This window comes from Lynx canadensis, chromosome B4 (assembly GCF_007474595.2).
Source record: "Lynx canadensis isolate LIC74 chromosome B4, mLynCan4.pri.v2, whole genome shotgun sequence".
Lineage (NCBI taxonomy): Eukaryota > Metazoa > Chordata > Mammalia > Carnivora > Felidae > Lynx > Lynx canadensis.
In genome coordinates, this window is record NC_044309.1 from 85,199,627 (window position 1) to 85,218,639 (window position 19,013).

The 19,013-nt window shown below is 35.9% G+C and overlaps 1 protein-coding gene across 5 annotated transcripts in view; it reads left to right on the top strand.

Annotated features, from left to right (window-relative positions):
* The window catches only part of SLC16A7 (solute carrier family 16 member 7), a 191,649-nt gene that overhangs the window by 66,375 nt on the left and 106,261 nt on the right, over positions 1-19,013 (top strand). The window contains exon 1 of one of the 5 annotated variants that reach the window (XM_030323087.2): positions 14,875-15,567. The exons of the other annotated variants lie outside the window; for them this stretch is intronic. The gene's annotated coding sequence lies outside the window, so the exon portion shown is untranslated. Of the gene's footprint in view, positions 1-14,874; positions 15,568-19,013 lie in introns of those variants that run through there. 5 annotated transcript variants of the gene reach the window in all.

Consider the following 19,013-nt stretch of genomic DNA (forward strand, 5'->3'; position numbering starts at 1 on the left):
ACTTGTTCCTTCTCTGCTGCCTCCTCTTTTCTACTGGAACATAAGCTCTGTAAGGGCAGGAGTATTAGTCTGTTTTGTTTATTGCTTATACTCAGTGCCTAGAATGATGCCAAGCACACAGTACGTACATAATATAGTTACTGATTGAATAATTAAATCTTGTCTTAGTTACTTAAGTACTAATAATTTGTAGACACAGAGGAACGCCCATGTTACTCTCCTGTCCTGTTGCTCCCCTTTTCCCCTTACCTGCTTCCTGTGATAATGGCCTTGCTGAATTTGAAGGTTATCATTCTCATGATTTTATACTTTATATGTATTTATTTATATTTTGTTATATTTGTTTATTGTATTTTACTATACTTTCTGTTCATATAGATTACATATTTTTTTTACAGAGTTTTATGAGTTATCAGGCCTCGTGATAAATAAAAGCATGCATTATTTTGCCACATGCTTTATCTGAGGTGGCTCAGACACACAGCTTGCTCTCATTCAGTTTAACTCTGTATATTCCATTTTATGAATATGTATACTTTATTTTTTCCTGTTTATTTTTTTAAAATTTTTAATGTAAATTCAAGTTAGTTAACATACAGTGTAATACTAGTTTCAGGTATAGAATTTAATGATTCATCACTTATATACAACACCCAGTGTCATCACAGGTGCCTTTTTTAATACCTGTCACCTATTTAACCAATCCCCTGCTCACCTCCTCTCCAGTAATCCTCAGTTTGTTCTCTATAGTTAGTCTCTTTTTGGATTGCATTTCTTTCTTTCTTTCTTTCTTTCTTTCTTTCTTTCTTTCTTTCTTTCTTTCTTTCCATGTTCATCTGTTTTGTTTCTTAAATTCCATATATGAGCGATTACATACGGTATTTGTCTTTCTCTGACTGACTTATTTCACTTAGCATAATACTCTCTAGCTCCATCCATGTCATTGTAAATGGAAGCTTTCATTCTTTTTGACAGCTGAGTAATATTCCAGTGTGTGTGTGTGTGTGTGTGTGTGTGTGCGCATGCGCACACCACATCTTCTTTATCCAATCATCAGTCAATGAACATTTGGGCTCTTTCAATACTTTGGCTATTGTTGATAGTGTTGCTATAAACATCAGAGTGCATGTTTCACTTAAAATTGCTATTTTTGTGTCCTTTGGGTAAATACCTAGTAGTGCAATTGTTGGATTGTGTGATAGTTCTATTTTTAACTAACCGAGGAACATCCACACATTTTCCAGAGTGGCTGCACCAGTTTGCATTCCCACCAACAGTGCAAGAGGGTTCCCCTTTCTCCACATCCTCACCAACATCTGTTGTTTCCTGAGTTGCTAATTTTAGCCATTCTGACAGCTGGGAGCTGGTATCTGTGGTTTTGAAATGTATTTCCCTGATGATGAGTGAAGTTGAGCATCTTTTCATGTGTCTGGTAGCCATCTGGATGTCTTCTTTGGAAAATGTCTATTCATGTCTTATACACATTTTTTAATTAGAATATTTGTTTTTTGTGTGTTGAACTTGATAAATTCTTTATAGATTTTGGATACTAACCCTTTTTCAGATTTGTGATTTGCAAATATCTTCTCCCGTTCCATTGGTTGCCTTATAGTTTTGTTGTTTCCTTTGCTGTGCAGAAGCTTTTTATTTTGATGAAGTCCTAATAGTTCATTTTTGGTTTTGCTTCCCTCGCCTCTGGAGATGTAAGAAGTTGCTATGGCTGATGTCAAAGAGGTTGCTGCCTGTGTTCTCCTCTAGGATTTTGATGGTTTCCTGTCTCACATTTAGGTTTTCATCCATTTTGTGTTTATTTTTGTGTATGTTGTAAGAAAATGGTCCAGTTTCATTTTTTAACGCTTGTGCTGTCCAGTTTTCCCAACACCATTTCTTGAAGAGACTGTTTTTTTTTTCCGTTAGATATTCTTTCCTGCTTTGTTGAAGATTAATTGGCCATATAGTTGTGGATTCACTTCTGTGTTTTCTATCCTGTTCCATTGATCTGTCTGTTTTTGTGCCAGCACCATACTGTTTTGATGACCACAGCTTTGTAATATGGCTTGAAGCCCAGAATTGTTATGCGTCCAGCTTTGCTTTTCTTTTTCAAGATTGCTTTTGCTATTGGGGGCCTTTTGTAGTTTCACACAAATTTTAGGATTCTTTGTTCTGGCTTTGTGTAAAATGCTGGTGGTATTTTGATAGGGATTGCATTACATGTGTAGATTGCTTTGGGTAGTATAGACATTTTAACAAGAATATACATACTTTAATTACCTATTCTTTTATTTATATACATTTAAATTGTTTCCAATTTTTAAAAACTCCTATTTACAGAGAGCTATAAACATTTTTTACATGTCTTCTGCACAAACACGTTCACCTAGGAGAACTGAGGATTGTGAGATGTGCAGAGCTTCAACGAACATTTCTCAAAATGGAGAAGAGTTCCTACTGTTCCACATCCTGTGCTTGTTTGAAATCTATAGCAATCTACATGTAAGCCATGGACTAGCTTTGTTTGACTTTTGTTGCCCAGTTCTGCCTGTGTCCCATTGGCTCTAATGTCAAGAAATATTGTTCCGGTTGTGATGGGCAATGGTTTGCTTTTTTCTTCCTCCACTCAGGAGGAATTGAGGGAGGAGAAGACAGGCCTGGACTGGCACCCAGCTTACATCATTGGGCAAGTCTCTAATATCTGGTGTTTCATGGATCACTTGCTCAAGTTCTCCCCTCTATTGTACAGAAGATGAACTTTTGCTTCATTGACCGCTTCTGGTTCCAGATTCCAGCAGAATCGTGTTTTACCACATCGTGCTCTGGTCAATGGAAATGTTTCTTGTTGTTGTTATTTGTTTATTGTTCTTCTTATCATCATCATCTTCTTCATTTAGATTAGTTATTTGCTTTGATTTTCTCTTTTCAGGTTTTATTTTTCATCATCATGTACTTACAGCAGACGGGTTATATCCAAATGCAAATTTACAGAATTATCTTGATCTTGACTTTGGACTAAAGTTGTATAGCAAATAATTAAGACTGAAGTGTTTGGCAGTTCTGTATCACCTATTGCAATAAGATAGATCCACTTTGTATTCTAATTCGGTGGATTGTGAAAATGGCATTGTTACATACAACTCAGAGCCTTGCTTGTATCCTTATCTAGGGGAAGAATGTACCATCTCTGTATCAATATGGTTCTGCAAGGGTACTTTATAGTAAGTAGTCCAAGGACTTTAATTCAAATGCAGTTTTGGATCTAGTCAGCTATTTGAATTAAAGCTTTAATAAAGTTACAAAATTCTGCACTCTGAAGCATAAAAGGGTTGACTCTGACCTGGGATGTTTTGTAGGCAGGAAGTTTCCATTTCTATCACCTCTATCATAAAATAACTTACAAGGCTCTTACAAAATTTAGAATTTTGAGCAGTGTAATAAGCATGTCAGGATGATTTTGCTATATAATACTCCCATGTGTAATAAAGCTAACCTGTTGCATAGAATTTTTAGCATTTTATACCTGTAGAAGAATAGCTACCAAAAACGATGAGTTAGGTTTGGTGTAATTAATACTGAGCTATTCTTTCAGACAGTAATTAGCAATAGAGTCCGTTGTTTCTTGAGGCTACCTTTGAAATATCTAGTAAGACCATGTCATCAACATAGACAGAATAAACACTGAAGATAAGAATCCAAGAACGTTGAATAAAATTAAACCTAATTCAGGAAAGTGATGCACTGTTACTTAAAGACTAGGCAAGTTGCCAGCAAATGTGGGTTTTTATTTTGCTGTTCTTGTTGTTTTTCTACTGGTAGTTCTTAGTGGTTCTTAGCAATAAAACATTTTATATTAACATTTAATCAATACACTTTCTTTTCCTTAGTGTAAGTTAAAATTATGTAGACTAAGAGGCTATCAGCAACAGTGAAAAAAATCGTAACATCCATTTCTTATCCATTACATTGAACTTACTTTCGGAAACACTTTATAAGGATGAAACTGTGTTTCTCATTCGGTGTGTTAGTTCTTCCAAGTGATTATAATTTTAGTCTGTATTGGACTTTGCTATGCTGTTTTCTGGGGCATCATTGGTTAGCTATCAGAAAGAGGGAATCGATTTTATCTGTTAGTTTTGCAAGTGTACTAGCATCTCTCCTCCCAAGACTCTGTGCGAAATACTCTTTAGTTTTTCTTACTTATTTTTTTAAATGTTTATTTATTTTTGAGAGAGAGTGCAAGCAGGGGAGGGACAGAGAGAGGGGGACAGAGGATGCAAAGTGAAGTAGTCTCCTTGCTGACAGCAGCGAGCGTGATGTGGGGCTCGAACCCACGAACCATTAGATCCTCACTTGAACCGAAGTTGGCCGCTCAACTAACTGAGCCACCCAAGCATCCCCACCTCCCGCCCCCTTTTTAAAATAGTCTCCATGCCCACCATGGGGCTTGAACTCACCACCCTGGTATCAAGAGTTGCATGCTCTACCGACTGAGCCAGCCAGGAGCCCCCAAAATATTCTTATTTGATTATTTTCCTCTTTTCTTTTCACTTGACTGTTCATGTTCATCAATAAAGGCTCAACCAAAATATATTTATAATCTCTTCAGGCTGGTTTGTTTGTACTTCCTAGTGCAATAGTTATTGATACAGACTGTTTTTTTTCTCAACTGGAGTTTGATGAGACAATTACTCTTAATGCCATAAGTCTTAGAATGGATTGAATTAACTTACTGTCTATATACTGAGGTACACACTGTTTATGTAACATACTTGAGACAACTGAGAAAATAGTCACTCAAGTCATTTCTGTATTTGCTGGTTCAGATCATTGTAGTTGAGAAAAGCTGCCACAGGGTATTATTCCCCACCCCTTTAAAATTTTTTTAAATATTTATTTATTTTTTGGGAGACAGAGAAAGACAGAGCATGAGTGGGGGAGGGGCAGAGAGAGAGGGAGTCACAGAATCCAAAGCAGGCTCCAGGCCCCGAGCTGCTAGCACAGAGCCCAATGTGGGGCTCGAACTCACGAACCATGAGATAACTTTCTGAGCCACCCAGGCGCCCCTGCCCCCTTTTTTATTGTTATCTGCCAACGAATTACATACTGTGTGAATGCATGGGCTGCATCTTGTTCCATGGTTGTGTCCCTAATCTTAGCCTGTTGACCCCTTTCCATGTAGTTTGAAAATATTTGTGAATCAAATGCTGGAATGAAGGAAGCTTCTTTTGGCAGAAGTTTGATAGTAGAACTATTTAAGGCGATCACTAATTCATGTCACAGTGTCCAAGGAGGAATATGTGGAATAGTGGTATTCCACTAATGAATCACTAATTCATGCCACAGTGTCCAAGGAGGAATAGTGTTAGTATTTGAAAGGCCCGGTGAGGTGGGGAGAGTGGTAGTAATCTGCAATTGTAATTGTCTCAGAGTGTGGTAAGACTGATCCTCAGCTATCAGGTCATTTTACTCATGAGCTAAGTTAGTCTGGATCAGCAAGAACAAAGACGGAATAAGGCCACTTGTCTCTTATTACCCAGCGGGCTACCTCAGACTCCTTTCTTGGGTAGTGATGATGGGGGTCCAGAAAACAAGAAGAAAGGAGGGACTCAAATGCACAAATGGTCTTGAAGTCTCTGTGTGATATTTGCTGTTGTTCCATTGGCCATAATGTTACAGACTGAATACTTGTGAGTTCCCCTGCTTCAGTCCATTTATTAAACTCCTCATTCCCAATGTAATGGTATTTGGAGATGGGGCCTTTGGGAAGTAACTGGGTTATGAGGGTGGGGACGAGGTCTGATGGAATTGTTACCCTTATACAAAGAGAAATCAGAAAGCTTGATATTTCTTTGCACACATGCATTAAGAAAAGGCCATGTGAGCACATAGAAGGTGGCTTTCTGCAAGCCAGAAAGAAGGCTGTCACCAGAATTCTACCATGCTGGCACCCTGATCTTGGGCTTCCAGCCTCCAGAAGTGTGAAAAAATAACTCTGCTGTTTGAGCCACCCAGCCTATGATATTATACCGGGACAGCCTGTACAGACTAATACATACACAGTAAGTCACATGGCCAAGCCAAGAGTCAATGTGAAAGGGAACTATTTAGAGAGGTGGATACAGAGAGGGGAATATTTAGTAGGCAATTTTGCCTTATTACCATTTTGCATCATGGTCTTTAAATAAATATGATGCATGACGTAATAACATTTATGTAGGTATCATAAATTAATGAATTATGTTTCTTTGCATATGAAACATTCTTTAAAAACTCCAAAAGCTAACCCTTTAGAAAAAATGATTCGGAGTCACACATTCTGATGTTATTCAGTGCTTATATGCCATGTAATTACTTGTTAAGTATACTTCAGGACTATTGTGTGTTTTACTAGTTTTGCAGGCTATGTGGTATCTTCCAAAGGATATGTACATGAGACCAAATGACAGTGCAGGTTACATATTCATTAAATCCACCTTCACATAATCTGTTCAAAATTTAAAATTTCTATTATTTCATTGCCAATTGACCTTGAGGCAAATTGTCAAGAAATTTATGAGGGTAACAGCATGAATATTGTGTTCTCAAGTGCCTCCTGGGTAAAATATGACTCATGGCTTTCTTGCTTCTAAAATGATTAAGCCTCAAACCTGAAGTTGACAGCAGAGTCATTGTACAGATTGATGTTCTCAATGACTAACATTTGACAGAGCTTGCTTCTGATTTATTATGCTTCTAGGTAAAAAACAATTTACCTCATTTTTTAGTATTTTGACTATGCGCTTTCACTAATTGGATAAAAAATTCAATTTCTTTTATATTGAGGACATGTGCATTTTAAATAATCTAATCATTTTAAATTAAAGCTTTATTTTTAAAAAAGTAAAGTTTCATTGTGTTTTTAATTATGCTGACATGGTCCTGCTCTTCTTTTTAAATGGCAAGTAGCTCCTGAGATTTTTTTTTTAATTTGTACCTAGCAGTAAACCTAATACTTATATGAAAAAATCTGTTTACTAGTTATTGGATTTTTGCTACAATTATCTATTTGAGTACAGCAAATGTACTTGAAAAACAATCATAGATAATTAGGTGCAGCCCTCACTAACTGAACTTGTAATTTCTGGAAAACAGAAAACTAACAAATCATTTTTCTCTTTCTTCTCAAGGGTACTTTGTACTATTGTAACGTTATAAATTTATTTTTTTAAAGAATTAAAGTGTGTCACATTGAAAAGGAAACAAAATGCAAGAAATGGAAGGAAGGAAAATAATACACATTTGCTATAGTTTTCTCATCTACTAATATGAGAAATATAAAATAACATTACTATTACTATGTATTTTCTTTATCACTGAAACATATGTGATAAATACAAAACATTTTAAGTAACATTTACATAAATTAGAATGCATATTGATATGATAAATATCCAGAAACCTACCATTCAGCTGGATAATTTACTAGAAACATCCCTTGAAATGACTTTATTCCCCTCCTGTTTCCTCTCCAACCTGCTCCCAAAGGAGGTAACAGTTATTCTAAACTTTGTATTGATCCACTTTGTGTGTGTTTCTCAGATTTATTGAGATATAACATTGTGTTAGTTGTTGTGTAAGATGTGTTAAGATGTAAAATGTGATTTTTTTTTAAGTTTATTTATTTTGAGAGAGAGCAGGGGAGGGGCATAGAGAGAGTGAGAGGGAGAATTCCAAGCCTGCTCCACACTCTGTCAGCGTGGAGTTGGACACAGGGCTCCAGCTCACAAATCATGAGGTCATCACCTGAGCCGAAATCAAGAGTCCAAAACTTAACCAACTGAACCACCCAGGCGCTGCTACACTGTGATGATTTGATACATTTAAATATGGTAAAATGATTACCACAATAGGGGTAGGTTACACCTCCATCACCTCATATAATTACCATTTTTATTTTGTGGTGGGAATATTTAACATCTGTTAGTAACTCTGAAGTATATAATAGTTTTGTTAACTATAGTCTATGCTCTATATTAAATCCCCAGAACTTATTCATCTTATCAGTGGACATTAGTACTCTTATTTAACATCTCCCCAATTCCCACACCCCTCAACCTCTAGCAGCCACCATTCTACTCTCTGTTTCTATGAGTTCACTGTTTTTAGATTCTGCATATGTGAGATCATACAGTGTTTTTTTTCTTTGTCTGATTTAATTCACTTCCCATAATGCCCTCAAGATCCATCCATGTTGGCATCAGTAGCAGAATTTTCTTTTTCTTGTTTTTTCAATTTTTTAATGTTTATTTATTTTTAAGGGAGAGACAGACAGAGGGTGAGTGGGGGAGGGGCAGAGGGAGAGAGGGAGGCATAGAATCAGAAGCAGACTCCAGGCTTCGAGCTGTCAGCACGTAGCCCGACGTGGGGCTCAAACCCATGGACCACGAGATCATGACCTGAACTGAAGTCGGACACTTAACCCACTGAGCCACCCAGGCACCCCCCCTTTTATTAATGATTGAATAGTATTTCATTATCTGTCTGTATATATTTGTGTTTGTATGTGTATATATATATATATGTTTGTATGTATATATATATATATATACACACACACACATACATGTTGTATATCTCACATTTTGTTTATTCATTTAACCATCAGTAGACACTTAGGTTGTTTCCATGTCTTGCCTATTGTGAATAGATGCTGCAGTGAACATGGGGGAGCAGATATCTCTTTGAGATAGTGATTTTATTCCCTTTGGATATATACCCAGAATTGGTATTGCTGGATCTTATGATAATTCCATTTTTAATTTTTTGAGGAATCTCCTTGCTGTTTTCCATAGTAGCTTTACTAATTTATATTCCTACCACCAGTACACCAAGGTTCCCTTTCCTCTGCATCTTTGCTCATTCTTCTCTTGTTAATAATTTGCCTTCTATATCTTGACTATTGTAAATAATGCTGCAATAAACATAGGAGTACATATACCTTTTGAATTACTATTTTGTTTGTTTGTTTTCTTTGGGTAAATATCCAGTAGTGGAATTACTGAATCATATGGTGATTCTATTTTAAAATTTTTGACAATACTCCGTAAGGTTTTCCATAGTGGTTGCACAAGTTTGCATTCCCGCCAACAGTGCAGAAGGGTTCCCTTTTCTCCACATCCTTGCCAACACTGTTGTTCCTTCTTTTTTTTTATTTTTTAAAATTTTAAAATTTGTTTATTTTAGCCTACCTGACAGGTATAAGGTGGTATTTCATTGTGGCTTTGGTTTGCATTTCCCTGATGGTTAGTGATGTTGAGCATCTTTCCATGTGTCTATTGGCCATCTGTATGCATCCTTATGTTTATTGCAGCATTATTTACAATAGCCAAGATATGAAAGCAACCAAGTGTTCATCCATAGATGAATGGATAAAAATATGGTATATATATACAATGGATTATTACTCAGGCATAAAAAAGAATGAGATCTTGCCATTTACAACAACATGGATGGAACTAGAGGGTATAATGCTAACAGAAACAGAAATACCATATTATTTCACTCAGTGTGGAACTTAAGAAACAAAACAAATGAACAAAGAAAAAAGAGACAAAATACAGACTCTTAAATACAAACTGGTGGTTGCCAGAGGGGCCATAAGTGGGGGAATGGGTGGAACAGATAAAGGGGATTAAGAGTACACTTATCTTGATGAGCTCTGAGTATAGAATTGTTGAATTGTTACTTTATACACTTGAAGATAATATAACTCTGCATGTTAATGACACTTCAATTAAAAAAAACTTATAAAATATAATAAAAATAATAGTTCTTCTAACAGGTGTTATGTGATATCTCATTGTGGTTTTGTTTTGCATTGCCACAAGGATTAGTGATATTGAGTATCTTTTCATATATCTGTTGGCCATTTGTATGCCTTATTGGGAAAAATGTCTATTCAGGTCCTCTGCCAAATTTTTAATTGGAATGTGTTTTTTTTGTTTTTTGTTTGTTTGTTTTTTGCTTTTGAGCTATATGAGTTCTGTATATACAAGATATTAATTAACAACTTTTTATAGAGATGGTTTGCAAATATTTTCTCCAGTTTTATAGGTTGAATTTTTATTTTATTGATTTTTTAATTTAGTATGGTATAGTCCTACTTTTATTTTTTGTTTTTGTTTGCTGTGCTTTAGTGTCATATCCCAAAAGTAATTGTGAAGACCAATTCAAGGAGATTTTCCCCTGTGATTTCTTCTAAGAGTTTTAGGATTTCATTCTTATGTTTTAAGTTTTTAATCAGTTTCAGGTTATTTTTTGTGAGTGGTGTAAGATAGAGGCCCAGTCTCATTCCTTTCATGTGATAATCCAATTATCCCAAAACTATTTATTGAAAAAGCTATCCTTTTTCCATTCAGTGTACTTGGCTTCCTTGTCAAATATTAGTGACCATATATCTGTGGATTTATTTCTGGGTTTGTGACTCTGTTATAATTGATTTATGTGTCGGGACGCCTGGGTGGCGCAGTCGGTTAAGCGTCCGACTTCAGCCAGGTCACGATCTCGCGGTCCGTGAGTTCGAGCCCCGCGTCAGGCTCTGGGCTGATGGCTCAGAGCCTGGAGCCTGTTTCCGATTCTGTGTCTCCCTCTCTCTCTGCCCCTCCCCCGTTCATGCTCTGTCTCTCTCTGTCCCAAAAATAAATAAACGTTGAAAAAAAAATTTAAAAAAAAAATAATTGATTTATGTGTCTATTTTATGATTATACCATAATGTTTTGATTATGCTAGCTTTGTTTTACAGTTTGAAATCAGAAGTATGATGCCTTCAGGTTAGTTCTTTTTTCTCAAGATTGCTTTGGCCAGTCAGGGTGGTTCCATATGAATTTTAGGATTGTAATTTTCTATATATTAAAAAAAAATGCCATTGGTATCTTGATAGGGATTGCAGTGAGTGTTTAGGTTGCTTTAAAATTATTAATTCCTTTTATTTACTGCAGATATGTTTTCACTTATTTCTGTCTTCTTCAATTTCTTTCATCAAAGCCTTATAGTTTTTAGTGCACTGATCTTTCACCTCCTTGGTTTAATTTACTCCTAAGTATTTGATTGTTTTGATGTAAATGGGGTTTTGTTCTTAATTTCTTTTTCAGATAGTTTACTAGTAGCGTATAGAAGTAACAACTGATTTCTGTGTATTGAATTTGAATCTTGATTAATTTTAAGTTTTTGGATGAATTATTTAGGATTTTCTATGTATAAATTCATATCATCTGAAAATGGAAATAGTTTTACATCTTTCTTTCTAATATGGATGCCTTTTATTTCTTTTTCTTGCCTAATAGCTCTGGCAAGGACTTCTGGTACTGTGGAATCTAAGTGGCGAGAGTGGATATCATTGTATTGTTTCTGGTCTTAGAGGAAGCTTTCAATTTTCCTCTGTTGAATATCACATTAGCTCTGGGATTATGATATATGGTCTTTATTATGTTGAAGTACATTCATTCTATTCCGAATTTCTTGAGAGTTTTTATCATGCAAAGATGTTGAATTTTGTTAAATGCTTTTTCTACATCTACTGAGAAGATCATATGATTTTTATATTTCATTCTCTTTGTATGGTGTATCAGATTTATTGATCTGTGTATCCCTTGCATGCTAGGGATAAATCCCACTTGTTCATGGTGTGTGCTATTGTATTTGTTTGCTAATGTTTTGTTGCAAATATTTACATCTATGTTCATCAGGGAATTTGATGCTTAATTTTATTTTCTTATAGTGTCCTCATCTTACTTTGGCATCAGGGTGATGCTGGTTTCATAGAATAAGTTTGGGAGTGTTTCCCCACCCAACCCCCTCTTTTTTTTTTTTTTTTTTTTTTTTTAAACATTTTGGAAGCATTTGGGAAGGATTGGCATTCATTCTTTTTAAATATTTGTTAGAATTCAGTACTCAAATCATCTTGTCCTGGCCTTTTTGTTGTTGGGAAGTTTTGATTACTGAATCAATCACCTTAATTGTCATTAATCTGTTCAGATTTTCTCTTTCCTCAAGATTCAGTCATATTAGGTTGTGTGTTTCTTCTAGTTTATCCTATTTGTTGGCATATAACTTTTCATAGTGGTGTCATGATCTTTTGTATTTCCATGCTATCAGTGGTAATGTGTCTTCTTGCATTTCTGATGTAATTTATTTGAATGTTCTTTTTTTCCTATCCTAGTCTAGCCAAAGATTTTTCAGTTTTTTTATCTTTTCAAATAAACCAGCTTTTCGTTTCATTGATCTTTTCTAATTTTTTTTCTGGTCTCTAACTTATTTCTGCCCTAATCTTTGTTATTTCTTTCCTTCTGCTAACTTTGGGCTTATTTGTTCTTCTTCTTTTAGTTCCTTGAGGTTTAAAGTTAGTTTATTTCAGATCTTTCTTTTTTCTCAAGGTCGATGTTTATTGCTATAAACTTCCCTCTTGGAATTACTTTTGCTACTTCCTATAAGTTTTGGCATGTTGTGTTTCCATTTTTTTGTTGTTGTTGTTTGTTTCAAGATATTTAAAAAAAATTTAAGTTTATTTATTTATTTTGAGAGAGAGAGTGTATGAGCAGAGGTGGGGCAGAGGGAGAGAGAATCCCAAGTAGGGTCTACACTGTCAGTGCAGGCTCAATCCCATGAACGATGAGATCATAACCTGAGCCAAAATCAAGAGTTGGATGCTTAACCGACTGAGCCACCCAGACACCCCGCAAGATAATGTTTTTATTTCTTCTTTGACTCATTGGCTCTTCAGAAATATATTCTTTAATTGCCACATGTTGGTGAATTTTCCAATTTTTTTCCAGTTATTGCTTTCTAGTTTAATTCTATTCTGGTTGAAAAAAATACTTGGTATGATTTCAGTCTTCTTAAATTTTTTAGTACTTGTTTTGTCACCTAACATATGATCTACCCTAAAGAATGTTCTGTGTGCAATTGAGAAGAATGTGGATTTTGTTGCTGTTGGGTGGAATGCTTTGTATATGCTGTTTGGTCCATTTGGATAAAGTATATTTCAAGTCCAGTGTTTCCTGATTGATTTTCTGTCTGGATGATCTATCCATTGTTGAAAGTTGGGTATTGAAATCCTCTAATATTATTGTATTACTGTCTTTTTCTCCTCTTTAGATCTGTTAGTGTTTGCTTACTGTAGTTAAGTAGTTTTTGGCTTCATATATGTATTTATAATTGTTATATCCTCTTGATGAATTGACCATTTTACCATTATATGATTTTTTCTCTTCCTAGAGTTTTTGACTTAAAATATATTTTGAGTGCTGTAAATATAGCATTCCAATTTCTTTAGATTTACATTTGTATGGAAATCTTTTTCCATTCCTTCACTCTAAGCCTATGTGGATCCTTAAAACTGAAGTGAGTCTCTTATAAGTAGCATATATTTTTTTTTCTTTTTTTTTTCCATTTGGTTTTGGTGACTCCATGACTTTTGACTAAGAATTTAATCCATACATTTAAAATAATTATTGATACCATTACTAATGTCATTTTATTGTTTTAACTATTCTATAGCTCCATTATTTTTTCTTTTCATTTCTTGCTGTCTTCTTTTATGAATTGGCGAGTTTTCTTAAGGGTATGCTTTAATTTCCTTCTCTTTGTCTTTTGTGTATCTTCTATAGGTTTTTGCTCTGTGGTTACCATCAGGCTAACATAAAACATTTTACAGATATAATGGTCTATTTTATGCTGATAACAACCTAACTTCAATTGCCTGTAAGAACTCTACTCTTTACTCCCCTTCTTTTCACAGTTTATGCCTTTAATGTCATAATTTACCTTTTTTATGTTGTATATCCATTAAATTATTATAGCTATTATTTTTAATAAATCTGCCTTTCTGTCTCCCTGGATACTGTTTTCTCATGTCTTTTCTAGATTACTGTAATAGAATTTAACTACTTTGTTAAACCATCTCTTCCATCATCTTCTTCTCTACTCTATATCTAGGATTATTTTCTAAAATGGTAACTAACTAAATCATCCCCTTTCTCAAAAAGCAGAATGTAAGTCCCCAAACTCTAAGATGAATAGAATATATGCCCTTTCACCTAATTTCTCTCCAACTACATCATGATGTCATTCTGTCTTTTATTTCTGGGACATACCAACTGATATATTTTCTTGTCATCTGTTACCACTCCCTATCCCACCAGACCCCAACACATCCCAGGAGTGGATCCCATTTATATTTCAAGAGTCAGCTTACCCAGGTCATTGTGACTTTAACTACTCTTGAGATAATTCCTTAACTTCAGCATGTGGTCTCAGTTTTCCTCATCTTTCTCCATAGAAATCTGAATTTACCCATTTAATGATGTTTATCATACTCTGAATAGACCTACCCTATGACCCAGTAATAGCACTGCTAGGAATTTACCCAAGGGATACAGGAGTACTGATGCATAGGGGCACTTGTACCCCAATGTTTATAGCAGCACTCTCAACAATAGCCAAATAATGGAAAGAGCCTAAATGTCCATCAACTGATGAATGGATAAAGAAATTGTGGCTTGTATACACAATGGAGTACTACGTGGCAATGAGAAAGAATGAAATATGGCCCTTTATAGCAACGTGGATGGAACTGGATTGTGTTATGCTAAGTGAAATAAGCCATACAGAGAAAGACAGATACCATATGTTTTCACTCTTAGGTGGATCCTGAGAAACTTAACAGAAACCCATGGGGGAGGGGAAGGAAAAAAAAAAAAGAGGTTAGAGTGGGAGAGAGCCAAAGCATAAGAGACTCTTAAAAACTGAGAACAAACTGAGGGTTGATGGGGGGGTGGGAGGGACGGGAGGGTGGGTGATGGGTATCGAGGAGGGCACCTTTTGGGATGAGCACTGGGTGTTGTATGGAAACCAGTTTGACAATAAACTTCATACATTGAAAAAATAAAAATTAAAAAAAAAACGGAAAAAAATATCATACTCTGTTGTAACCATCTACTTCATAATTTACCTCCTAGATGGAGTTATTTCATAGGTCAGAGACAATATTTTGTGTCCTGGTCATTTTTATATGTCTAATGCCTTGCATAAAATGAGATACCCAGTAAATGTTAAGTGAGTGAATGAATGTATCACCACAGGAAACAAGAAGATATGAAAACACAATGTTCTGTCTTGATTTCGTCATGAGGGCAGACAATTAGAATGAAGGAAGAGACTTGCAAGGCTTATCTCCAGGAATGAGAACTCAGGATAGAGATTCATTTTCCACTTTAATTATCATCTCAGAGACAGGCAAAATCTCTAATTGAAGACCAGCACAGTTAATACTCTAAGCTGTAGAACTAACCATATTTATCATTTTTACTATCCCCATGTATTTCCCCACAGTAATGATTCATAATAACCCCCAAAACAAAGGAGTTTTCTGTCTAACTTTAGGACTGTCAAGAAATGAAAGATTTAGGGAAACTATCCCACTTTCCAGTTAAGACTACAAGAGTAGAATTTAAAAAAAGACAGAGAGGCAACAGACAAGAAGACTAGAAAACAGGCTGAGTTCCTGGGACCCACAGCCAAGAAAGAATGAAGCAGGCGGTGAGTTGATCCTTAGAGCATCCAAGAGCCCTGGGGCTGAATATCACAGAAAATGGGGGCATTTTCCAATATAATGTTTTCCAGAAAACAAACGGTTAACTATGTTTGAAAAACAACTTTGAACTTCATAGGGATTATATCTAGTCTTATTTCTCTTAGACTGAGGATGAGTTATCTTGATTGCAATTAAGTTTAGGATTGAGAAGAAGTCAGGGAGAGAAGAAGGTTCTTCAACTTCTATTTAGAAGGAAGTGAAATAAAAATTCCTCCACATTTTACTTCCTTTACTTCCCCTGGCTACTTTATTTGCAAGCTTGTTTTTTGTTTGTTTGTTTGTTTATCCCACCCGTGAATGATGAATCTCTATCATTATACCCTGTTTATTTTCCTTTTTACACGGTATCAGTCTGTTATTATCTTGTCTATATTTATAACATTCTTTTTGCCTCTCTCCTCCACTAAAATATGCAACCACGGGTGGGGTTTTGTTTTGTTCAGCACTGTAGCCACTGCACTTGGCATACAGTAGGCTTTCAATTGATACTTCTTGAATATTAACTGAATATGGAGTCAGGTTATATATATTTTTTTTTAATTTTTTTTTTCAACGTTTATTCATTTTTGGGACAGAGAGAGACAGAGCATGAACGGGGGAGGGGCAGAGAGAGAGGGAGACACAGAATCGGAAACAGGCTCCAGGCTCTGAGCCATCAGCCCAGAGCCCGACGCGGGGCTCGAACTCATGGACCGCGAGATCGTGACCTGGCTGAAGTCGGACGCTTAACCGACTGCGCCACCCAGGCGCCCCAAGGAGTCAGGTTATATTAATGATCCCAGTTCTTCTGACTCTTCACCTTTTACTTTTTTATAAGGACTTTGAATTCTCTGAAAAATCTTCCATCAAACATTTCTGGGAATCACATGAGATCAGAAAGAGATCAAATGAGGTTTTCCACTACTGCTTCTCACCAGTAATGCCCTCAGTGGAAACAACAACAAGAAAAACAAAACATTGCCAATGGAAAAGACCTTGTCTTCTGATGCTCAAAAGTAATTGACTACTGAGGGCCTGAAGCTGGCCAAACTTTATCTTCTGAATCATAAAACTTCTGAATATACCAAACTTTATCTTCTGAATCTTAAAACATCAATGTGTACAGACCTTCAAAGTCTTTTGGGAAAACAGTTTTCTTGAGCTTCTGTCCCTAAACTCTCTGTCCATTAGAATCTGCAGACTGAGCGTGGGTACCATGCCATACATCTTGTTTACTGGATTATTTTACTCTCTCCTAGGCCTCCATGCACTCTTCTCTCTGCCTTTAGCCACATAGCAAGACAAAACAACAACAGCAACAACAACAACAAAACAGAATTGTTAATTCGTGCAAATAGATTCCTAGAATCATCTTCAGCTCACTAGCTCTATGAGCATAGTTTGGAACCTCAATTTTACCTGCATCAGAACAATCGTCTGTATAAACATATTGTTCTCCTTTGAATCTAGAAGTCTCCATACCTCATTACAAACATTTTCTTAAAATTAGAACTGCTCCAAAAATTGTAGAAAAGTTGTTCATAACATTTTTTGTAACCAGTGAATCTGCTATAATCTCCTGGTTTACCAGGAGATGCATAGTAATGAGAGAGAGGTATAAGCATGGTTGGGAATGAAGAGAGATGAAGAGTGTTTCTCATTTGGTAGCCCCTTTTAAGGTCGGGTGTTACTGAACATAATATTTTAAATAGTGGTTCAACCTACAGCATGTCTTAGTCTTTTATATTTGGATGGGGATCTCTGTTACAGGTTCTTTTGAGAGAGTCAGCTCTAGACATAGATGGCATCTGTGTCATTCAGGGCATTTTTCCTTAGGTCCTGAAGGAACATGGCTTAGTCAGTCTGAACTCCTCTCAAGACAGGGCTAGATTCAAAGGCATATTTATTTCCATCACTTTGATGGGTCAGCTTAGAACCAGATAGAATTATGAGCCTCTAGGAATCCCATGATACAGCTTTATTCCCCACGGTCCTTGGTAATACATTTTACATGTTTGACCCCAAAGAAACTGGGTGAAACTAGAAATTCTAATTAGTTTGACTAGAATCTGACTGGCTTTTACAAAGTTTTCTGTGAGGGACGCCTCCGTGGCTCAGTCGGTTAAGCTTCTGGCTCTTGATTTCAGCTCAGGTCATGATCTCATGATTCGTGGGTTTGAGCCTCACATCGGGCTCTGCACTGACAGTGTAGGGCCTGCTTGGGATTCTCTCTCTCCCCCTCTCTCTGCCTTTCCCCTGCTCACACTCTCTCTCTCAAAAATAAATAAACATTAAAAATTTTTTTAATTAAAAAAAGGTTTCTGTGAGACCAAAATTTACCTAGTTTCATTTAGTTCTGTGTGAATCCCCGACCCCATTTACTGAAATAAATTGAGCCATTGAAACTAAATACATTGAGTAAATTTTGTCATTATCTGCAGATAATGATTCTAGCACCAATGTCTATTTTAGGATTGTATGAGTAACAAACTCCACGTTGGGATTTTTATGTTATTACTAAGTGCCAGTTTATATAATTGAATGTACATAAATTTCTTCATTCGAAAGGACTATAAGAAGTGAAGTACTCTAAAACACAAAAACAACCTGTGTCAAGTTTTATATATCCTGGAATGAAGTTATTTACTTAATCTGAGGTTACATGGTAGGTACTATAGAGAATATAATATGATTTATTCATGGTTCATGGTCTCAAGATACTTACAGTCCAGGATGGGGGATAGACGTGAATAATTTCAAAATAAGATATGGCATAGTATAATAAAATGGCTTTCAGAGTTTAGAGAAGGTAGATTTTCCCTTCTCATAAGTTATTAGAAAGACTTCCATGATTTTATTTTAAAAGGCATCGTTTATTTGTGTGGAAGGATGGGCATTATTTCATCATGTGACTATGTAGGAGGATTGAGTAAATGAAGGGAAGGTAGACTTCTTGGGGGGAAAAAGCCCCTTTCTGCCCTAAAACAAGTCTGGGAGCTTTGTATCCTATAACTAAAGCAAACCAAAATGCATATTAACAGTGAAGACTGAGAAACTGTGAAATAAACACATCATTTAGCAGAGAATTCCTCAAATCTACCTGATTACTTATATGTAAACATCCTGTGGGACAGGTATTTTATGTAATATATAGATAGAGTATTATGCAAATTTAAAACTTGAATGATAAAAATGAGCAAGAAAGATTTAGTATAGTCAGATATTGCAATGCCTTGTACTCTGCAGTACTACTGAAGTTTTTGAGTGATGCAGTAACCCAATCTGAGGGTACTGTTGGGAGGTTAATCCTGCTGGGGAACATCAAAGGGAGGCTGGCTGTGTGAAGAGGTTATAGGAGGCAAGCATGGGAAATTGAAGATGGGACAGTCCCTTAGGGGACAATGTGAGATGA